This window comes from Lithobates pipiens, unplaced genomic scaffold, assembly GCF_037356315.1.
Source record: "Lithobates pipiens isolate NorthernLeopardFrog02 unplaced genomic scaffold, aLitPip1_a1.2 Scaffold_16, whole genome shotgun sequence".
Taxonomy (NCBI): Eukaryota; Metazoa; Chordata; class Amphibia; order Anura; family Ranidae; genus Lithobates; species Lithobates pipiens.
Window position 1 is genome coordinate 563,747,561 of NW_027507748.1, and position 24,796 is coordinate 563,772,356.

The window sequence follows — 24,796 nt, forward strand, 5'->3', positions numbered from 1 at the left end:
GGCGAGAAGACCCTCGAAGACGGAAGACCCCCGGAGCTGTGCAATAAAGTATTTAACAGAGCTACAAGAAGATAGCAGAGGAGTCTGGCGAGAAGACCCTCGAAGACGGAAGACCCCCGGAGCTGTGCAATAAAGTATTTTATCTCGTGTGTTGTGTTTTTTTTGTACTTTTATTTTACAGGTGAATGGGTAGGGGTACATTGTACCCCATACTCATTCACATAGGGTGGGGGGCCGGTATCCGGGGGCCCCCTTATTAAAGGGGGCTCCCGGATTCCGATAAGCCCCCCGCCCGCAGACCCCGACAACCAACGGCCAGGGTTGTCGGGAAGAGGCCCTTGTCCTCATCAACATGGGGACAAGGTGCTTTGGGGTGGGGGGGGCCGCGCGGCCCCCCCTTCCCCAAGGCACCCCCCATATTGAGGGCACACGGCCTGGTACGGCTGAGGGGGGGCGGGAAAAGTCCGCTCATTTCAAAAGTACGGCGGACTGGCATACACACGGCCGGATTGTCCGCCGAAATGCGAGTCCGGCGGGAAGATTGGAGTGCAACACGGCATTCTAAGTCCACCGTACTTTCGGGTCAAAAAAGTATGCCGGAGGCTACACACGGGGGGATTGTTTGGCGGACTTGAGTTTGCCGGACTTTTCCACCGGATTGTTTGATCGTGTGTATGCGGCATAAGGTGCCCCTTAACTCCCTGATAGAGTGAAATGCCAGGTCCCGTTTGTCCACAGTACAGATGAAGGACAATACTTTGCATTTATGAATAGCGCTGGCAAAGAAGTCTATGGAAACACAAAATAAGTTTACAAGCTGTGGATATCATAACACTTGGTATTAGATAACACATCATGCAAAGACATGCCCTTATTCTGGTTTTACCATATGAAACAATTACCGTGTTTTCTGGCACAGGAGGATCCGATAGCTTATAATGATTATAATTACTATGTAATTGAAAATTTAAAACAACACACCTTTTCTAAAGAATTCTATTGGTTGCTAGGTCCAATAGACTGTAACTTTTTTGTCCCACCCATTTCCAATAACTGAGCTTCTGGGGCACAATAGAACTGATGAAGCGACATATTATATGCAGGATTTAAAGAACTAACTACAAATTACAGTTAGGATCCGTTGGAATCCCTTAGTAAAATCCATCAACTGGTACTGGGTTAAATTTCAGTACCAATAGTGGTAACTCCAAGCCAGACTCGGGATTGCTTCGCAGAATCCTGCTACAACATACTTACTTTGCCACCAGGATCCTGCGATGCCCCCCCTTCTGTGTCCTCTGTCAGATCATCTGTTCGATGTCCTGTGTTCCAGGCTATGTTCTCTGCGAGCGACGCAACGCATGGGGGCGGAGCCCGGCGGCAAATTTAAAAAGTACAAAAAAAATAACACACACAGTACACTGTAATCTTGCAGATTACATTAATGTATCAAATCATTTCAACTCCCTTTTGTCCCTAATGCTTTGTAGAGTACCCTGCATGCAGTTTTATATTATATACATTGTTCTTTCTGCCTGGAAACTTGAGTTTGTCCATAGCAACTTAAAAGTGTCCGTTTACGTCAAAAGTGGTTTTAGACCAGCTAGAAAACAGCGATAATAAATTAGAATCACTAGACAATTGAGCAATAGTGAATCGTGGGGAAATTTATTTTATTATTTTTTTTTATAATTATTTATAGTTATTTATTATATTATAATTTATGATTTCATATTTCAAACTTTATCATACCCGAGATGTCTACTAGACTTGTTCGGACAGATTTAAGTGTGTTGTTCCTAAGAATTATGCCTTGTACACACGGTCGGACATTCCGGCAACAAAATCCATCGGATTTTTTCAGACGGATATTGTGCCAAACTTGTCTTGCATACACACGGTCGCTCAAAGTTGTGGGAAAATCCAATCGGTGACGTACAACACGTACGTCGGGACTATAAACGGGCCAGTAGCCAATAGCTGTGGTCTCTTAATTTATTCTGAGCATGCGTGGCACTTTTTCTGTCAGAATTGCTTACACACGATCGGAATTTAAACGATCGGATTTTGTTGTCGGAAAATTTTAGTTCCTGCTCTCAAACTTTGTGTGTCGGAAATTCTGACGGAAAAAGTCTGATGGAGCCCACATACGATCGGATTTTCCGACAACACGATCCGATTGCACATTTTCCGTCGGAAATTCCGACCGTGTGTACAGGGCATTACACAAAATGCTAAATTCCCATGCGAAAAACAATGTACCGCTTTGAGATTCCAAAATCTGAAATAATCATTCCACCAGGGAGACTACCGGCAGATTATTTATGTAGCATTTACTTCCAGGAATCCATCTGCCCTTAGCTCATGCATTGAAGCAGAAGGGTGTGCTTAGCTGAGAAAACCCCTCCTCCCCTCCCGAAGACTCCTGGGATATATAACATAATTTTGGCCTAGGCCAGAAACCAGCAAGCAACTGAAGAAATATAAAATAAAAAGGTTAAAACAATAAAATCTAATATACCTTGCTCTCTGTTTACTAATACTAGCAGCATCAGGATTAAAATACTAATGTTGGTTGAGAGAGATTTATTCTGCTTTAGGTTGTCAACCCTGTAAATTTTGCAACTGAAATGCCCACAATTGAAATCAAAATACCATAAATGTGAGCACACCTTTACAATAGGTGTGGCAACTGGATGTGTTGTAACTGAAAAAATAAGAGATAAACCTCATTGCTGTAACTGAGTAAGCTGGCAATGACTCAATGCACTATTTATGCAAACAAATGACATCCTATATGCACTGATGACATCATATATATCCAGTGTCTATCACAAGTGAAAATGTATGTGGTTTTATTATCACAGTATTGGTGCAGCTATGCCCTGAGCAGTTTGGAAGGAGTTGTAGGACATTTGGTTTATTGCTGGTTATCTGGTGTGACTGCTACAGCAGTTGTTTTTTATTCAGATTTTATCTGAGCACTTTGATTTCATAACAAGTATGTGATAAGGGATTTTCTAACAACTGCAGCACTGTGTGTTAAAGGATTAATTATTAATAGATGTTAACTTGCAATTAATTACTACATATAAAATTGGGGAATAACTATGCTATTTCATTGTTACTAAGTTGGCCATTGAGCCAGGGAATGGGCGTCCGCTGGCAGGGTCAAGTGCCCCCCTCCCCTGGAAGCAGGGATCTGATCTTAAAGGGGCTGTAAAGGTTCATTTTTTATTTTCAAAATAGGTTCCTTTAACCTCCCTGGCGGTACGATTGTTTCAGATTTTAGGTGCTGAAAGCGGTACAATTATTTAGCATGGAAATTTGGCGTTTTATATTGTAGTCCTGTAATTCTTAGGAATAACTCACTTAAATATGTCCAAACCAGAGTCTAGCAGACATCCCAGGTATGATAAAGTTTGAAAAATAAAATCATAAATTATAATATAATAAATAAGTATAAATAATTATACCAAATAATAATATAACAATAATAAAAATATTCAATAATGTAATCAAATCAAAAACACTGAAATTTGCTCAGTTGCAGAATTGTCACTGTCATTACTTTTCAATATTTGATGACGGATCTCCCCACAAATCGCTATCGCTCAATTCTGCGAGTGATTCCAGTTTATTATCGCTGTTTTCTAGCTGGTCTAAAATCATTTTTCATATAAAGGGATAGTTTTGGTTGCTATGGACAATCTCCAGTTTCCAGGCATAAAGAACAGTTCTTATAATATAAAACTGCACGCAGAGCACTGGGCAGAACACTAGGGACAAAGGGGATGTAAAATAATTACATACAGCAATGTAATCTGTAATACTGTATGTAATGTGTGTGTTTCACTTTTTGAATTTGGCGCCGTTCTCCGTTCCCGTGCGTCGCAACGCTCTCAGGGAACGGAGCCCGGCGATGTGATAGAATGAGCGGAGCACGGCTCGCTCGTACAGCGGGGTGACATCGCTGGATCCAGGGGACAAGGTAAGTAAACCTCTCCCTGCATTCAGCGATGCGGTCTCGAGTCTGGCTCGGGGGATTACCGCTTTTGGTATAAAATCTCCACCCCGAGCCAGACACGGGATCACCGTTATCGGAGCCGTCAGTAGCAGCGGAGGCGATCAGGTCCTTTTCCGTGCTGGGTATGGAGACGAGTGAGGCTAAGATGGCCCCCACTCATCTCTATACCATATGACGAATGTCACTTCCACCCATACCTCTTAAAGGAACATTTTTTCAATGTCATTTTTTCAAATGAAATTTTTTTTTAAATTGCATTTTAGTCCAAATATGAGGTCTGAGGACTTTTTGACCCCAGATCTCATATTTAAGAGGACCTGTCATGCTTTTTTCTATTACAAGGGATGTTTACATTCCTTGTAATAGGAATAAAAGTGATCTTTTTTTTTTAAAACAGTGTAAAAATAAATAAAATCAAGTAAAATAAATATTTTTTTTTTTAGAAAACACCCCGTCACAGCGAGCTCACGTGCAGAAGCGAAAGCATACGTGATTATAGCGCCCGCATATGAAAACGGTAGTCAAACCCCACACGTGAGGTATCACCGCGATCAGTAGAATGAGAACAATAATTCTAGCCATAGACCTCCTCTGTAACACAAAACATGCAACATGTAGAAATTTTTAAATGTCACTTATGGAGATTTTTGAGGGTAAATGTTTAACGCCATTCCACGAGCAGGCGCAATTTTGAAGCATGACTAGTTCATTTCATCAATTTACTCGGCGTAACATTATCTTTCACAATATAAAAAAAATTTGACAAATTTTACTGTTATCTTATTTTTTTCCAAAAAAAGTGCGCTTGTAAGACCGCTGCGCAAATACAGTGTGAAAAAAAGTATTGCAATGACCGCCATTTTATTCTCTAGGGTGTTAGAAAAAAAACAATATATAATGTTTGGGGGTAAAAAGTAATTTTCTAGCAAAAAAAATAGTTTTAAACATGTAAACACCAAGTCTATAAAAGCCTGGTCCTTAAGTGGTTAAGGTACAAAATGAAAATACCTTGCAGTCAAAATTGAAGAAAATTGGTAAATAAGGAGATTGGCGTGTGTCCAGAATTTCTCACCACGTAGAAGTGACTGGGCAGATGTAAAGAACTTCTACTACATACTACATTTCGACCACAAAATCCGTCACATTTTTTCCGATGGATTTTGGCCGAAACTTGTCTTGCATACACACGGTCGCACAAAGTTGTCAGAAAATCTGATCGTTCGGAACGAGGTGACGTAAAACAAGTATGACGGGACTACTTAGAAGCCATGAGCCAATAGCTTTCGCCTCCAAATTTTTTCTGAGCATGCGTGGCACTTTGTGCGTCGGAATTCTCTACACACGATCGGAAAAGGTCAGATCGGATTTTGTTGTCGGAAAATTTTACATCCAGCTCTCAAACTTTTTCCGTCAGAAATTCCAACAGAAAAAGTCGGATAGAGCCCACACACGATCGGATTTTCCGACAACATAATTTAGAACGGACTTTTTCCGTCGCAATTTCCAACCGTGTGTATGGGGCATAAGAAGCATTTTTCTTTTTTATGCATCTAAACACAGCTTAGTATTAGCCACTGGGGTTGATTTACTACAGGCAAATAGACTGTGTTCTTTGCAAAGCGTAGTTGCCCTCTGCAAGTGCAGTTGCTCCAGAGATTAGAAAATTAGGTAAGGCTTCACTTTGCAAAGAGTACCCAATCATGTGCAAGGAAAAAAACTGCATTTTTGCTTGCAAGTGATTGGATGCTGGAAGTCTGCAGAGTTTTTACTCATTTACTAAGATCTGGAGCAACTGCACTTTGCAAAGTGTCCATGCACATTGTGGCATTTATATTGGTATTTTGGAGCACAGTTTAGGGGCATAAAAAAGAATGCCCCCAACCTGCGTTCTGAGAAAAGCGACTGGCATCATTTACGTATATGCGTGCGTGTGTAATTTTAGCCTAGTCGCTAAAACAAAAAAGTCCTAGCCAACTGAATGAAAGTACACAAATATGCCTTATATACATGAATGCGCATACATACAAGGATTTCTTTCCGATAGATTTTTCTGCCAGCTCATAGCAAGAAGAGAGAGCCTACATTTCTAATTTTCTTTATTTCTCACAGGAAAGCCAAGCTGTGTTGATTTCATGCAGACGACCATCATTTCCATTTCAAAACCATAACCAGTTTCTATTCTTCTACGCCTCAGGAAGTGTATATTGGACATAAGTAAGGCAAGCTATACACTTCTGTCAGTATGTAAAATATCTGCATCATGTAAACTACCATTTTATTTTATTTTTTTTAAATAAATGATACCTCCACAAATGAGCCATCCTTCAGGACTTTTGTAATATTTTTAATAAGCTCTGTAATTTTATTTGTTCAAGTGGAGTTAAAGTGATTGTAAAGTCTTGTTTAAAAAAAAAAAAACTATTCTGTGCTCCTGGCCCCTCCCTCCTGTCGAGTACCCCCACAGCAAGCAGCATGCTATGGGGGCACCCAAGCTGAGTCACAGCTCCATGTGTCCATTCAGTCCCCTGATTGACTAACTGACTTTGATTGGCAGCCGTGGGAGCCAATGGCGCCGCTGCTGTGTCTCAGCCAATCCGGAGGAGAGTCCCGGGCGGCTAAGGCACTCGTGGACATCGCTGGAGAGATGGGGCTCAGGTAAGTAATTAGAGGGTGCTGGGGAGGCTGCTACACACAGAAGCTCCGGAAGGATTTACCCACTTCCTGACCAGGCGATTTTTTTCCATACGCCACTGCGTCGCTTTAACGGACAATTGCGTGGTCGTGCAACGTTATACCCAAATGTAATTGATGTCTTTCTTTTTTTACCCACAAATAGAGCTTTCTTTTGGTGGTATTTGATCACCTCTGCGGTTTTTATTTTTTGCCCTATAAGCAAAAAAAAGCAACGATTTTGGAAAAAAATATATATTTTTAACTTTTTGCTATAATAAATATCCAAAAAAAATAATAATTTCAAGAAACTAATTTCTTCCTCACTTTAGGCCAATATGTAATCTTCTACATATTTTTGGTAAAAAAAAATCCCAATTAGCATATATTGATTGGTTATTGCGTCTACAAAATGGGGGATAGATTTATGGCATTTTTATTATTATTATTATTTGTAGTAATGGCGGTGATCTGTGATTTTTAGCAGAACTGTGACATTGCGGCGGACAGATCTGAATTTTTTGGGACCAGTGATATTTATACAGCGATCTGTGCTATAAAAATGCACTGATTACTGTATAAATGACACTGGCAGGGAAGGAGTTAAAACCAGGGGTGATAAAAGGGTTAAATGTTCCCTAATGAGGTGTTTTCTAACTGTGGGGGGAGTGGACTGACTGGGAGTAGAGAGAGATCGGTGTTCATAATCACTAGGAACAGACAATTTCACTCTACTCCCCTGAGAGAACAGGGACCTGCTTTGTTTACACTGGCAGATCCCCGTTCTGCCTCTCTGTGGACCGACTGCGGGTGGCCAGCATCATCGAGTCCGCGGGACCCCCTGATTGGCTCTTCTGCTATTGAATGGGAATGCGTGCCGCCCGACGTACAATGACGGCGATTCGCGCAGCCGAGCCAACCTGCTGCAGTATAACTGCGGCAGCTGGTCAGTAAGTGGTTAATCTTAATGCATAGAGTGAAAACCTTCTGCTTTTACAACTCCTTTAAAAAAAGATCAAATGAATTTTTTTTAGTTTTGGATAGAGTGGATATGAATTAGAACATCTATTAGGTTGGTAAGAAGAGGCTGTTGATCTGTAAAAACGTCTGACGCTGCTAAGGCATTTTTTCTGTTTTTTTTTTACATGTCAAAAGCAATGGTTCCCCATGAGAACCCATTGATTTGAATAGAAGTCGCACCACAAGTACGATTATGATGATCCAACTTGCGGTGCAACTTGTGTGCTGAGGATCTTAAAGAGGAACCTCGCGCCAAAATGAAAGAAAAAAACAGCGTGGGGCCCCCCAAGATCCATACCAGACCCTTCAGCCTAGTATGGATATTAAGGGAAACCCCCACGTCAGAAAAACGATGTGGGGCCCCCCCCAAAATCCATACCAGACCCTTATCTGAGCATGCAGCCCAGCAGGTCAGGAAAGATGGGAGGAGACAAGTGAGCATCCCCCCCCACTGGACCATACCAGGCCACGTGCCCTCGTCACTGCCCCATCATGCCTCAGGGGGTGAAGTTACAAGGGGCAGAGCCTTCGGATGATGTCGCCGGGTGCCCCCTGGCTATATAAGTATTTGCACATGACAGGGGAGAGCATCGAGAGAACATCGGAGGAAGAACAGACCGAGATGACAGCAGAGAGAGGAGCCCCGGCAGAGGGAAAAGACAACGGAGATGAGAGAACTGGCAGCGGAAGAAGACATCAGTGGACAGAAAAGAAGAACCGGAGGATAAAGACCTAGCCAGAGGAAGAAGAAATCGGAAGGAGAAGAGACGCCGGAGCTGCTTTAATAAATGACTTTGCCAAAGACCCGTGTGCTGTTTTTATTTTTTGACACTTATTTTTTGGGTGAATGGGTAGGGGTACGATGTACCCCATACTGATTCACATAGGGTGGGGGTACCTGGGGGACCCTTATTAAAGGGGGCTTCCAGATTATGATAAGCCCCACGCCCGCAGACCCCAACAACCAAAGGCCAGGGCTGTCAGGAAGTGGCCTTGTCCCCACCAACATGGGGACAAGGGCCACTTGTTGAGGGCATGTGGCCTGGTATGGCCCAGCTCGCCCCCCCCCCCCCCCCCTTTCCTGACCTGCTCAGCTGCTTGCTCGGATAAGGTTCTGATATGGATTTTGGGGGAACCCCCATGCTGTTTTTTGGGCGTGGGGGGTTCCCCTTAAAATCCATACCAGGCCAAATAGTCTGGTATGGATCCTGGGGGGGGCGCCACGCCGTTTTTTATTTATTTATTTTTGGTGTGGGGTTCCTCTTCAAGATCCTCAGCGGACAAGTTGCACTCCAAGTCGGATCATCATGATCTGACGTGTGGTGCGACTTCAAATCACTGGGATCTCATAGGGAACCACTGATTTTGAATAGAGACAGAGAAACGCTGCTAAAAGCTAGCGTGGCTAAACATGCATTAGCACCAATACAAAAAGCTACTAAAAGCACATTTTTACAGCTGCCTTTTCCTGGCATTGGTAGTGGCTCGGCAGCTCCTTTTTCGAATGCCCTGTGTGCATGAGCCCTTCCTGTTCCAGTGACACAGCAGTAAGTCAGTACGTAATAAGAGTTCTCTCCAAAGCATAAGGCTAGCCCCTTTTAGACAGATTTTACCAGGTTTCCTCTTACATCCTGTTCCTGGCAACTCAAAAAGGTTTTCTCATCACTGTCTGTACTGGAGAAAATGTCACCAGGTTCAACAATGACACTAAAGTAAGCAAAACTTTTTTTTTTCATTATGGATAGAGTAAGAGAGGGTTATAACTCTGCCATCTGTGTCCCATTGCAGAGATTTCCCTTCACTTCCTGTCCCATAGCCAAACAGGAAGTAAGAGGAATTTCCTGTAAATGAAGAGAATTCCCTGGGGACCCCCAGGTCACCAGAACTAATGCCCCCATTGAAAGATTTCCACTCTGTTACCTTTCTGGGGACAACCCAAAATGTGGGATTTTCATTTACTTTCAGTGATAATGGTAGAATGACAATAAGAGAGGGTGATTCTCCTTAACGGGGGCACAGACAGCAATCAGCAATAAAAAATCTCCCCAGCGGGGACACCGAGAACAACAGTAACCTGACAGTGGTTTTATCTTCCCCATATCCAAAATGAGAAAAAAACTTTTTGGCTTTACAAGCATTTTAAGAACTAAGCTTAAAGTATTTATTTTGTATTGAGTAAGGGTGGGGTATAACCCCTGGCAGTTTTTTTGCCATTTGTTTCCCATTGGGCGGGGATCTTCCTTAATTTCCTGTCCTATAGTCAAGACAGGAAGTGAGAGGATATATAAAAACAACCGCGCTTAGGAAAAAGGAAGTGAGAGGAGATCCCTCAAAAGTCAGGGAATCCCTGGCTGTCACCAGAACTAGTGTCCCCATTGGAAGATTTCTCCTCTAATCCTGTTTTGGTGACAACCCAACGGTTGGGATTTTCTTTCACATGTAGGGCAAATATAGAGAATGAATCTCCCTGACGGGGGGGCAGACAGAAATAAAAATAAGACAGGTCTAATCTCTCTCCACTCTATCCAAAACTAAAAGAAAAAAAAAAAAAAGTTTACCTTTGGTTATACTATAACTTGTGATTTTACATGTCCTTGTTTGATAAATGACTTCAGATGTGTTTTTATCAAAAGTCATGTAATATAACTGGCTTAACTCTGCAGATATGCCTATTTATCACAAATACACAAATGCTGAACAATGAAAAGCCTTTTCACATACCGTATATACTCGAGTATAAGCCGAGATTTTCAGCCTCTTTTTTGAGGCTGAAAGTGCCCCCCTCGGCTTATACTCGAGTCATCGCTGTCTGCCCGCTCGATCAGCGTGTCGAGCAGACAGACAGCGGCCATTCTGATTCAAAAGCCGCGCCTCCGGCTCCCCCTTCGCCTGTGATAGGCGGAACACTGAATTTCCCAGCAGCCTGTGTTCCGCCTATCACGGACTTCGTATCATCCTCGTACTACGGACGAGGATGATACGACGTCTGTGATAGGCGGAACACAGGCTGCTGGGAAATTCAGTGTTCCGCCTATCACAGGCGAAGGCGGCGGCGCAGCTTTTGAATTTTACAATGGCCGCCGACGAACGAAGAGGGCACGGGACGGAGGCAAGGCACAGGACGGCACGGCACGGGACGGGACGGGACGGGACCGGAGGCAAGGCACGGCGGCGAGGCACGGCGGCGAGGCACGGCGGCGAGGCACGGAGGCAAGGAGGCTCGGCACGGGACGGAGGCTCGGGACAAAGGCTCAGGACACAGGTAGGCTGGACACACACACACACACACACACACACACACACACACACACACACACACACACGGATACACACACACACACAGGGATGGATGGATGGATGGAGACACACACACACAGGGATGGACGGACACACAGGGATGGACGGACACACAGGGATGGACGGACACACAGGGATGGACGGACACACACACAGGGATGGACAGGCATGTCTTACCCTCGGCTTATACACGAGTCAATAAGTTTGCCAGTTTTTTTGGGGGTAAATTGGGGGCCTCGGCTTATATTCGGGTCGGCCTATACTCGAGTATATACGGTACTCATATCTTTGGAGTTCAGAGTTTTACAGCATTTGTTGGAGTAAAATTAGGTGAAAAGTCATGACTCAAAGCTTTTGAATAAATGAAAGCACATACTCTGATGTATTACTGCATGTGCTGTCAAATTCACCTGCAGACATTGCGCCATTCTCATACGTATTTTTTATGTGCATTTCTCAGCCTTTCAGTCACAGCACCCTTTAAAATATGCAAAATCTTAAGGCACCCCAATCTAATATGTAAAAACATCAATGTTACTTATCAATGGGAAAGATGAGCCGGGGACAATGCACACAACCGCCTTGATAAGATAACTTCACATCAGAGGTCCCCCCATCACATCAGAGGTCCCTCCATCACATCAGAGGCCCCCTTCATATCCGAGGTATCCCTTTCACATCAGACTTCCTCTAATCACATCAGAAGTCCTCCCATCACATTAGAGGCTCCCTTCACATCAGAGGTCCACCATCACTTCAGGAGGTCCCCCCACATCGCATTAGAGGTCCCCTTCATATCAGAGGTATCCCTTCACATCAGAGGTACCTCCATCACATCAGAGGCCCCTTCATATCAGAGGTACTCCCTTTACATCAGACATCTTCTAATCACATCACATGTCCCCCCCATCACATTAGAGGCCCCCTTCACATCAGAGGTTCCCCATCACCTCAGGAGGTCCCCCCACATCACATTAGAGTTTTTTTCACATCAGAGGTATCCCCTTCACATCAGAGATCCCCCATAACACATTAGAGGCCCTCCATCCCATCACCTCAGGAGGTTCCCCCACATCACATCAGAGGTATCCCCTTCACATCAGAGGTCCCCCATAACATTAGAGCCCCCCCATCACATTAGAGGCCCCCATCACATTAGAGGACCCCTTCACATCAGAGGTCCCCCATCACCTCAGGCAGTCCCCCCACATCACATTAGTGGCCCCCTTCATATTAGAGGTCCTCTCCCCACATCAGAGGTCCTCCCTTCACCTCAGAGGTCCCCCCATCACATCAGAGGTCCCCACTTTGCCTCAGAGGCCCCCAATCACATCAGAGGTCCCCCCTTCACATCAAAAGTCCCCTCTGCACATCAAAAGTGACCATTCACATCAGAGGTTCACCCATTACACCAGGCTCCTCTCCTTATCTTTAGAGGCCTCCCATTTACATTTACAATTGCATCAGAGGTCCCTCTATACATGAAAGCACCCCTATACATGACAGACCCCATTACATCAGAATTCGGCTGTATACATCAGAGGCCCCTATAAAAAAAACAGACTCCTCCCAGCACACCAGAGACTTCTTTACACCACAGGGTCCCCCCTCATCACATCAGAGTCACCGAAAACACAGAGCCCCCCCAGTCAAACAGTTCACAAAGTTCCCCAGTCACACAGGTTCTCCTATTACAGACCCCCCCAACACACACAACCCCCCCATTACAAAAGCCCCTTAATCGCACAGCACCCCCATCACAAAGCCCCCAATCACACAGTCCATTCTTTACAACAAGTCCTACTTTGTGGCTCCAGTAGTGTGGCAGAGGGTGAAAGGCGGAGGAAGTCTAAAGGAGGTGGCCTTGGCCCTGGTTCGGGCAAGCTGGCTGGCATCATGATAGCAACAAATGACGCTGTGTGTCCTGACTCTAGAGCACGTGTCAAACACAAGGCCCACGGGCCGAATGCGGCCCTCCATGCCATTTCATGTGGCCCTCGCACTTCTCCTGCAGCATCGCCCTTGTCTCCGCCTCCACCTTGTTTTAGCAGTCGCCAGCAGGGAGGAGGACAGAACTCCTCTTACAGATTCTGCATTTTTCTGTGCAGCTGCAGCACCCCTTCATCTCTGCCTCCCCTGGTCTCAGCATTCAGCTGACTCAAGCCCTCCTCTGGTCCTCCTGCAGATCCTGCACTTTCTGCTTCCCAGCACTGCCCCCAGCATCTTCTCAGCAGGAGCACAAGGTAAGGTGGGTGCACTGTGATGTAAGGGAGTGTGGGGGACTCGACTACTGATGGTAGGGGGGCTCTTGGCATCTGATGTTAGGGGAGGTGGGATGTTCTGGACATCCAGTCTAAGAAAATACAACCGGCCCTTTGAGGGCAACCATAATGCTGATGTGGCCCACAATGAAATTGAGTTTGACACCCCTGCTCTAGAGCATCATTGGTTGTTATGGTGCTGGTGGCCAAATTGCCCACACCATGGCAAATGGTGACTCTGATCCAAGGCAAACTGAGTCCCATGTTTGCAGGACCCCGGAGGAAACTAGGCGGAACACTAGCAACACTGTTTTATACATATGTGATAGAGGAACTTCTTATCTCAAAATTTACAACAAAGGCCTTTTTCTTGAAATGTTCAGTCATGGTAATCAACAGATACTTCTTAAAAAAAGCAGTCTTTTTATTCTTTCCATACCTTATTTTTAGTTTCCTCACCATTCTTCCTACAGTAAACATTTTTATCAAAGGCAGATGAAACCACCTCCCTTTACTTTCAGGAACTCTGGGCCTGCCTACTGAAATATGTGACAGTGTACATCAACTGAGGGGGAAATCACTGGTGTTGTCACTTTCCCAGGATGCACCTGTGAGACCAAGATTACATCACCAGTGCCTCACTCAACCAGGAAGTGGGAAAATAGTCATTTTTATTCAAATCAAAAAATGTTTGTTTAACTGATAGATGTGAAAGGATTTCATATTAGCATGAAGAGCTGCATGATGTGACTTTTAGTGAAAGTAGGGAAAGGTCCGCACTGTTTGCACTATAACAATCAATAACACTGCTTTTAACCCAGCAACAAATGACACTGTGTACCACCGATGTTCTGCCAACAATGTGCTGCCAGCCTCCTAGCAGCCAATGAGGCTGTGTGCCAACAGTCTTCTAGCATCCCTGGACAACTGAGTACTGCACCAGTTTTTGCAAGCTCCAGTTTTAGTAAATCAACCCCAATGCATTAAATGCATTTTTATACTATATACAAAGCCATACATTTGAATCAAAGTTTTAAAGGTACAGTATTTGCCTGTTAAAACGACTTCAATATATGCATATTCCATGTAAGATGTTAGATGTGCATAGTAGGTTTAATGCAAATAACCTTTCCAGTCATTTATATCATTTGCATTTAATTGATTGGCATCAACGCATGGCTTAATTACCCAGAGAGTACAGGACCCAGTGGTGTAGTAGTAGTAAAAAGGGTTGCTGGTTTGAATTCCAACATTGACACTACCTGCCTGGAGTTTGCATGTTCTCCCTGTGCCTGCGTGGGTTTCCTCTGGGTACTCCGGTTTCCTCCCACACTCCAAAGACATGCTGGTAGGTTAATTGGCTTCTGTGTAAATTGGCCCTAGTATATGAATGTGAGTTAGGGAACTTAGATTATAAGCTCCTTGAGGGTAGCGGTTGATGTACAATCTATATGTAAAGAGCTGCTTAAATTGACGTTGCTATATAATTACCTTAAATAATAATAATATATAAAGGAGTGTGAAACAAAAATCTCCCTCTAGGCACTGTATTACTCTGCATACTGGCTAACGCCTATACTTCAGCCGGATACAAATACTGTAACTGCTGACTTTCAATAAAAAGTGCCATCCTCATCCGGGTTAGTTCTTCCCTATTCTTTGTGTACCCGGTGCAGGCATCTTTAGTGTGGGAAGCCACATGTGACGACTTGTGGATTCACAGCTGTCTCTCTACTGTGCATGTGCGTGCCATGCTGCGCTTTGTGACTGGTACCTGTGATGTGTCCCATAAAGCTGCGGGTGAAGGGGGAGGGAGTGGGTGAACGTTCACTTGGGTCGCCTAGGCGGGAGTCAAAACTGCCCCCCCCCAAAAGAACAATTACATGCCAAATGTGGTAGAGGAGGGGGAGGACTTAAAGTGGAACTTCCCCTTTTGGATCTTATATGCACAATAAAGGATGATTTTGAGATTAGACTTTTAGTGCAGTTCCAAACGTATAGCTGCGAGAGCCGTCTGCCTCCCATTGCTTTAAATGAGGCTTCCCACCTGCAGCTATTCACTGGGGACCATGCTAGATCTCCCATGGATAATCGCAGTCGGCCTCTTTCGTAAGTGTGAAAAGTCAGTTCCAATTATGATGCAATCGCTAATGAGTACACTTTTAGAGGAAGTTCTGCTTGACAATATGTTTGACGATATCTTGAATGCTTCCTTTGAATGCCTTTTTTGTTATTAGGTGATAACCACCACGGCTGCAAAAATCTTATGAGATCTATAGTATTGGTTTTCTTGCAGGGCCATGCTATTTGTAACCCCTTTTTTTAGGGTGTTCACTGTTGTAATTTGTGTTTGAAAAGGAATCGGGTCAGAAGAGACCATAAGGACTCATGCACACGGGCTTGCTGAGTTTTACAACATAAAAAACAGGATACACACAATTTACTGGCAGGAGTGTCCTGCAGTTTAACCACATCCACTCTGGGCCAAATGTGACACTTCTCATAAATATGTAAAAATCTAAAAAAAATTCTAGAAAATCACCTACAACCCATAAACATTATATATTTAAAAAAAAGAAAAATACACTTTACCAAATTTTAAAAACACAACATAATACCCAATTGTTTGGTAAAATATAAAAGATTATCTTACGCCGATTAAGTAAATACCCAACATGCCACTTTTTAAAATTGCGCACGCTTGTGGAGTGGTACCAAACTATAACACTTAAAAATCTCCATAGGTGACACTTTATAAGCCCTTACAGATTACAAGTGTAGAGTTACACAGGAGGTCTGGTGCTAGAATTATTGCTCTTGAATGAATGAATGAATGAATGAGTGACTTGTATAGCGCTACCTATGCGAACTGAATCGCCTCAGGGCGCTTTCTTGCCACCGGTGTCCATCTGCAGCTTTTTACGCGGTCCTTTAACCTGTAGGGTCCCGACACACTTACAACACATACACATACATATATATTATGGCCAATTTTTTTTGACAGGGTCTAATTAACCTACCAGCATGTCTTTTGTCTCTTGCTTTAACGTTTGCGGCGATACCTCACATGTAGGGTGTGATGGGCGTTTGCATATGCCTGAGGGACCAATGCATTCATTTGCCTTTGTGAGTGAGCACGGTGAGATAGGGGCACTTTAAAAAATATATATTTTTATAATTGATTTTATTCCAATTTTTTTTTTTTTTTTTTTTACACTGTAACTTTTATTTTATTACTTTTATTGCTATCACAAGGTATACAACAGGGTTAAACAGCATTATGGAGAGATCTGGGGTCTATTATGCCTTGTACACACAGTCGGAAATTCCGATAGAAAAGGTCAGATCGGATTTAAAATCTTTTTAATAAATACTTGAAATATATATTACATTAGAATATACAGGGACCATCAACAATAATAGGAACTAAATGTAATATGCAAAGAGAGAGGACTTTTCCATGTTTAAGTGATATTCAGTGTTGACGGGGGGGTTACCGCCAAGGACAAAAAAAAAAAAAAAGACAGCAGCAAATTTCATTAAAAATGAACAAAAACTTTTACTAGAGGGTGAGTATGCTATCTGCATAAAACACATCGAACATGAACAAGGTATTGCACATGTCGTCATTCTGCAGATCATGTTGTTTTCAACAGACTGACTCTTTCAAATGCTGTACCTTGCAAAAAAAAAAAAAACGCAGTTCTTTTACGTTTTTTCAAACCTAAAACTGCGGTCCTGTTCCGTTCAGGTGGCTCCGGACTCAGGCAATCCCCGGGAATTTTACTGCTACCTTTAACCCTTTAAGTATCACTGAGTTCAGCTGCTATTGCCAGAGTTCTACCACGTTATCACATCTTATTATGTATGTCCAATACAGTTATAAGGGTACTTACAGGTATGCTTGCTTTCTTAGATGTTCCTCAAAAAAGTGGGTTATAACAAATAAAATTTCAATAAAAAAAAAAAAGCAAAAAAGTTATTTTCCTTAGATTATCTTCCTTTTAAAACTGCTTGAGTGCAGAAAAATTCTTGTTCAGCTAATAGACTGAGCAGCTCTTCCTCTTCCACTGCTGAAGCCCCGGGGTCAGCTCTGACGGCAAGTACATGTGTCTCCTCCCCTTACTATTATCTGCTCACTGCGTCTTAACAGGTATTGGCTTGTACGTGTGAATTCCTGGTAATTCTGACAAATTCTTTAATGTGTTCACTTCTAAGAATCATGAAAATAAGAAGCATATGCCTACAGTACGCCATTTAAAGCACATCTGTTACCTAGAAATAATAGAGGTAGCCGTCTATCAAAATGGATAATTATACTTCCACTGAGCTGGGTTAATGACAGTATGCAAACAATAGATTACCTGTCAGATTAACAGTTAGTTACTCCCCATTTAGACTGCATTCACACCTGAGCGTAGCGTCTTTAAGCATTTTTCCAGCTTTTTTTTTTAATGCACGAATTTGATGCGTTTTTCTGTGCAACGTGTGCCGTTTTATACAGTGTCTTTGAGCTTTGCCGTTTTTTTAACCACTTCAGCCCTGGAAGGATTTACCCCGCTAAATGACCAGGCCATTTTTTTCGATACGGCACTGAGTCACATTAACTAGAAAATTGCGTAGTCGTGCGACGCTGTACCCAAATAAAATTGATGTCTCTTCCCCCCCCCCCCCCCCCCCCACAAAAAAGAGCTTTCTTTTGGTGGTATTTGATCGCCTCTGCGGTTTTTATTTGTGCTAGAAACAAAAAAAAATTGCGAGCGATAATTTTGAAAAAAAATATATATATATTTGTTTACTTTCTAGTTTCAATCTTAACCGCTTAAGGACCTCCTCACGCCGATATACGTTGGCTGGGCACAATCACATACCTGTACGTTGCTCTTTAAGTGCCCGGCCGTGGGCGGCGCACTCGCGACCCGGTCCTGAGCTCCGTGACCGCAGGACCCACGGACCCAATCGCCGCCGGTGTCCGGCGATCGGGTCACAGAGCTGAAGAACGAGGTGAGGTAAGTGTAAATAAACCTCTCCTTGTGCTTCCTACTGAGCCCATCACTGATCGTCTGTTCCCTGTTATAGGGAAAGATGATCAGTGACGTCACATGCCAAGCCACGCCCCCTAGAGTTAAAAAAAAAACCACACATACACACTTAACCCCTACACTGCTCCCTAGTGGTTAACCCCTTCACTGCCAGTGACATTTTTACAGTAATCAGCGCATTTTTAATTGCAAGGATTGCTGTATTAATGCCAGTGGTCCCAAAAATATGTCAAAATTATTCGACGTTTCCACCATAATGTTGCAGTCACAATAAAAATCCCTGATCGCCACCATTACTAGTAAAAAAAAAAAAAAGAATAAAATGCCATAAAACTAACCAATAAACAATAAAACCAATCAATAAACGCTTATTGCGATTTTTTTTTTACCAAAAATATGTAGAAGAATACATATCAGCCTAAACTGAGGGAAATTTTTTATTTTTTTTATATTTTTGGGGGATATTTATTATAGCAAACTGTAAAAAATAATGCGTTTTTAAAAAAAAATGTTTGCTCTTTTTTGTTTATAGCGCAAAAAATAAAAAACGCAGGGGCGATTAAATACCACCAAAAGAAAGCTCTATTTGTTTCGGAGCCACGTCGCACGACCGCGCAATTGTCAGTTAAAGCGGCACAGTGCTGAATCGCAAAAAGGGGATTGGTCCTTTAGCTGGAAAATGGTCTGGGGCTTAAGTGGTTAATTTTATTGGAAAATTATTATACAAATAGACAAATATGCATACATTAATTGCATAATCATACCATCAGTCAATTTACAAATACATTATACAAGCTTACATAACAAAAAAAACACAACAAAACAAAACAAACAAAAAAAATGGGGGAAAATGATGGCAACACATAAAAAGTGTTTTGAAAGATTATTATGTTTTATTAAGATTCTGCTTAAAGCATAATCTTAATATTGTTTACTTTCTGCTATAATACATATACAATGAAATAAAAAAAATACAAATATATTCATCAGTTTAGGCCAATATGTATTTGTCTACATATTTTTGGTAAAAAAAAATCCCAAAAAAGTGTATATTGATTGGTTTGTACAAAAGTTACAGCGTCTACAAAATAGAGGCTAGTTTTAGGGACTTTTATTTTTTTTTATTTTTTTACCGGTAATGGCGTTGGTCTGCAATTTTTAGCAGGACTGCAATATTGTGGCGGACAAATCTGACCCTCAGTGCTTAAAAAATTTGGTATAAATGACACTGGCAGGGAAGAGGTTACCATAAGGGGTGTTTAAAGGGTTAAATGTGTTCCCTGTTGGTGCTTTCCTACTGTGTGGGGGACATGCTAACAGGAACAACACAGAGATCCCTGTTCCTAATCCCTGGGAACAGCAGATCTCCATGTTGACCCCTGTCGGAATGGGGATCTGCCTTGTTTACATCTGTGAAGCGATCGCGGGTGGTACACACATCAGCTCCTCCTCCTGTGGACAGTCTTTAAGTGGTTAATTAGAGAGATACATATCTGTTGCATAATTTGTTGCTAGGTTTTTTTTATCTTTTTTTCGTTTTTTCATTAACTTTTATTTCTGCTTTTATCATTATTATTATTCTTTTATTTTTTTTTATTTTTTTTAGGGTAAGGTGTTAGAGTGAGCCCTTGTACACACGATCGGAGATTCCGACGGAATGTATCCGATCGGAGCGTTTTGTCGGATATTCGGACTGTGTGTGGTCTCCATCGGACTGTTTCCGTCGGAATATCCGACGGACCAAATTTTCCAACTTGCCGGAAATATTTTCTGACAAAATGCTCCGATTGGACATACTCCGATCATGTGTAGAGAATTCCGATCGGACAAAGTGCCACGCATGCTCAGATCAAATTCCTACATCAAAGCTATTGGCTACTAGCCCGTTGTAACAAAATAACGTAATCACGTTCTGAACAATCGGATTTTCTGACAACTTCGTCCGACCGTGTGTATGCAACAGTTTCGGACAAGATCCGTCGGACAAAATTCGACGGACAGAATCCGACAGATTTGGTTGTCGGAATCTCCGACCGTGTATACAGGGGCTTAAGGTTAGGTTAGGATTAGGAGTTGGCTTCATGAAATTCACAACATATGCACTATGGAAGAAATAAGGGCTGCAGCCCACGAAACAACTGAAAAATGCAGCAAAACCTGGCAAACCTGGGTCGTCTTCAAATATTCTGAAGAATATGACTCATGGATAAAAAAAATTGACAACCCTTTGGCCTCTTTCACATGGCTGATCCGTTCGGATCCGCTTGTCAGTTTTTCAGGGGGACCTGAACGGATGCTCCATAGACCTCTATGGAGCGTCGGAAGTCAGCGGTGACATGTCCACTAACATCCGACTCGCTCCGATACGAAAAAGTATGACGGAGGAAAACCCTACTTTTCCATCGGTCATCGGATCGGATCAAGTGACGACGGATCGGTGGTCCGTCATCATCCAATCTCCCATAGGGGAGAGCGGCATTCTGACAGGTCCATCCCTGCGCAGTGTGCAGAGACGGACCTGTCATCTTCCTGCTCAGCGGGGATCGACGAAGCGATCCCCGCTGAGTAAGCGGATATCCACAGGGCGGATCATCACTGATCCGCCCCAAGTGAAAGAGGCCTTAGACGTGTCTATTTCCTACTTACCTTCTTTCATCCGCTTTCAATCTTGCTACGTTTTCTATACCACTCTGTATCTTATGTAGTATATACATGCATAGAGTGTATAATGATTAAATAACCTTGAGCAAGTAATCAGATAATCTGCAACCTAAGATTTAACGTTGACAATAGGTCATATTTTATTGAGGCTATAATACAAGTTTTATCGATTGCAATACCAATATACATCCCAGTGATTATTACCCAACAACTACTTTAGTAATTTTTTATTCTCATTACTAAACTTATTTTGCAAATAAGTATTTGTACAAATGTTAAAATCCTTGTGCAATTGTACTGTTATTTTCTTTTGCAATTAAAACTTTACTGTTAAAAAAAGGATTAGGAGTTAGGGTTATTTATTTAATTTTTTACGTTAGGATTAGGGTGATACTACTACTACTACTACTACTACTACTTTAATACTAAGTAATAATAAATAATTAACCCCTAACCTTAATGAATAACTAGACACCCTAACACAAAATATAAAAAATACATAAATTATTATTATTTTTTTCAGGCTTGGGTGTTTATTATTTTATTAATATTAATAATAAAATAATAAATGATTTATTTGATATTTTTTAAGGTTAAGGGTTAAATATTATTTATTTATGTATTATTACATAATATTAATTTCATTAATTTATTTATGGTGATATTTAGTTATTTTTGTATTTATTTATTTATTTATGTATTTATTTATTCATATATTATTGCTATTTTGTTTTTTCATTTGAGCAGAAAATCACGCAAAAATGCACCAATAACGCTCAAATCTGTCCGATTCAAGCTACAAAATAAGCTCCAGAACTTTTTTGAGCTTCAAGCGACTTGGAGTGGAGATGTGAACCAACTCAATAGAGCACAATTGATTTTTTTCTTAGAGAGGCTTGCCTGAAAATGGTTCAAAAGATAGAAGGTTACTTACCCTAAAGCAGGGTCAGCAACCTTTTTCCACTTAAGAGCCAGATTCAATGTATGTGAATGCATGGAGGGCCGCATTCACCTGCTAATAAATAAAGATAATAAACTGGACCCCTTTACATTACACAGCCCCTCCTGCACATCACACAGCCCCCACCCCCCCGTACTCAGCCCCCCCTGCATATTACACAGCCCCCCCCCCCCATGTTATGCTTTGAAATTGCGACACACTATGGTACTTAAAAATCTCCAGAGGTGACATTTTCAAAACTTGCACAGGTTTCCAGTTTAGAGTTACAGAGGAGGCTCACTCTAATGATCGAGGGGATACCTCACATGTGTGGTCTGAACACGGATGACATTTGCGGTCGTGACTAAACGTATGCATTTGCTTTAGCACGTCACAAGTGTTAGTTTGGTGCAAACCAATCAATATACGCAAAATACCAAAAATAAGTAGCAGAATACATATTGGCCTATATTGATGAAGAAATTTGATTTTTTTTTGATTTTTTTATTGGATATGTTAGCAGAATAGTAAAAAATATAGTTTTTTTTCAAAATTGTCACTCTTTTTTGGTTTCTAGTGCAAAAAAGAAAAACGGCAAAGGTGATCAAATACTACCAAAAAAAAGCACTGTTTGTGAGGGAAAAAAGGACATAAATTTTATTTGGGTACATCGTTGCACGATCGCGCAATTGTCAGTTAAAATAAGACTGGAAGTGGGTTCTGGCCAGATCACCAGGTGAAAAAAAGAAAAAAAAACAACTAAAAAAAAACACATCTAAGGGCTGTTAGGCTGCAATATATTACATTTTCGTTCTTGGGTTTAGATTTATTTTAAATAGTGATGCACCGAAATTTCGGCCGCCAAAACATATCGGCCGAAAATGCCCTTTTCGGCAATTTGCCGAAAGAGAAAAACGGCCGATAATGGAGCCGAAAATGGGGCGGGGCCTGGGTGGGGGCGGAGCTCCGCCCCCCGCCCCTGGTGACGCCCATCATGGGGGGTGTATAGCGCAGGAGAGCCGCCTCCACCGCCTGTTTGATCACAGCGCCGGAAACATCACAGCTTTCATTTCAATAGCTGTGTGTTCCCGGCCACGCGCCGTCACACGCAGCCCCTCCCCCTTGTCCGGGCACTTAGATAGACAGATCATCTGCAGAATTGGACGGATGATCTGTCTATCAAAGTGCCCGGACAAGGGGGAGGGGCTGCGTGTGACGGCGCATGGCCGGGAACACACAGCTATTGAAATGAAAGCTGTGATGTTCCCGGCGCTGTGATCAAACAGGCGGCGGAGGCGGCTCTCCTCTCTTCCCTGCACAGGCTGGCTGCAAAATGGCACACTGGCTGCAATGGGGCACACTGGCTGCAATGGGGCACACTGGCTGCAATGGGGCACACTGGCTGCAATGAGGCACACTGGCTGCAATGGGGCACACTGGCTGCAATGGGGCACACTGGCTGCAATGGGGCACACTGGCTGCAATGGGGCACACTGGCTGCAATGGGGGATGCCTCCTGTACCACGTCCTCTGTCTCTGACCATCTCCTGTACCATGTATCTTCTGTACCACGTCCCCAGTCTCTGACCATCTCCTGTACCACGTCCTCTGTCTCTGACCATCTCCTATACCATGTGCCCAGTCTGACCATCTCCTGTACCGTGTCCCCAGTCTCTGACCACCTCCTGTACCATGCATGCAGTCTCTGACCACCTCCTGTACCATGTCCTCAGTCTCTGACCACCTCCTGTACCAGGTCGCCAGTCTCTGACCACCTCCTGTACCATGTCGCCAGTCTCTGACCACTTCCTGTACCATGTCCTCCATCTCTGACCACCTCCTGTACCATGTCCTCCATCTCTGACCACCTCCTGTACCATGTCCCCAGTCTCTGACCACCTCCTGTACCATGTCCCCAGTCTCTGACCACCTCCTGTACCATGTCCCCAGTCTCTGATCACCTCCTGTACCATGTCCCCAGTCTCTGATCACCTCCTGTACCATGTCCCCAGTCTCTGACCACCTCCTGTACCATGTCCCCAGTCTCTGACCACCTCCTGTACCACGTCCCCAGTCTCTGGCCATCTCCTGTACCATGACCCCAGTCTCTGGCCACCTCCTGTACCATGTCCCCAGTCTCTGACCACCTCCTGTACCATGTCCCCAGTCTCTGACCACCTCCTGTACCATGTCCCCAGTCTCTGACCATCTCCTGTACCATGTCCCTAGTCTCTGACCATCTCCTGTACCATGTCCCCAGTCTCTGACCACCTCCTGTATAAAAATATTTTTTAAAAACAGTCATTTTCGGTATCGGTTTCGGTTTTCGGCCTAGTGTATTTTTCATTTTCTGTATCGGTTTCGGCACCAAAAAACCCATTCGGTGCATCCCTAATTTTAAATGTTCATTTATGCTTAGGGTACCGGTAAAAAGGACTTTTACCTACATTAAAGCTTGCTCCCTTGGCAGCTGTTGCTCAACTCTTCTTCCTGTGACCTTTCGGAGCACCCCAGAGAAAAGGCTGCGGCAGATGGTCTTACAGCATAAAGAAAGCCTGTGGGAGTGAGAAATTAGAACAGTAAAAAAATGTTTCCTAGTACCTTAGGCATATATGAGTAGTGATCAGGTAAGGTTTAAGCTTGGGTTCAGTCCGCACTTTAAAGTTAGTCATTTATGGGGAAATGAGCTGCAAGTGGGAGATCCCCACCACTAGGGATGAGCTTCGTGTTCGAGTCGAACGTACGTTCGACTCGAACATTGGCTGTTCGTGCATTCGGCGAATTCCGAACGTTTTGGCCGTTCGCGTCAAAATTCGAGTGACGTGCGCGCGGACCATAATGCACTGCGTTGGCGCAGTGCATTGCTGCCCGATGATTG

At 43.1% G+C, this 24,796-nt stretch overlaps 1 protein-coding gene and 1 long non-coding RNA gene across 6 annotated transcripts in view; one reads left to right on the forward strand and one right to left on the reverse strand.

The window, feature by feature from the left end:
* B4GALNT1 (beta-1,4-N-acetyl-galactosaminyltransferase 1) overlaps positions 1-24,796 on the reverse strand; it is a 213,191-nt gene that overhangs the window by 116,168 nt on the left and 72,227 nt on the right. For 2 of the 5 annotated variants that reach the window (XM_077483628.1, XM_077483630.1), the window contains exon 2: positions 24,366-24,473. The exons of 1 other annotated variant lie outside the window; for it this stretch is intronic. The gene's annotated coding sequence lies outside the window, so the exon portion shown is untranslated. Of the gene's footprint in view, positions 1-17,171; positions 17,367-24,365; positions 24,474-24,796 lie in introns of those variants that run through there. 2 more of the 5 variants (XM_077483632.1, XM_077483629.1) reach the window with 1 other exon arrangement.
* LOC143983665 (uncharacterized) overlaps positions 15,270-24,796 on the forward strand; it is a 37,385-nt gene continuing 27,858 nt past the window's right edge. The window contains exon 1 of the long non-coding RNA XR_013274631.1: positions 15,270-15,384. This is a non-coding gene — a long non-coding RNA (uncharacterized LOC143983665). The remainder of the gene's footprint in view (positions 15,385-24,796) is intronic.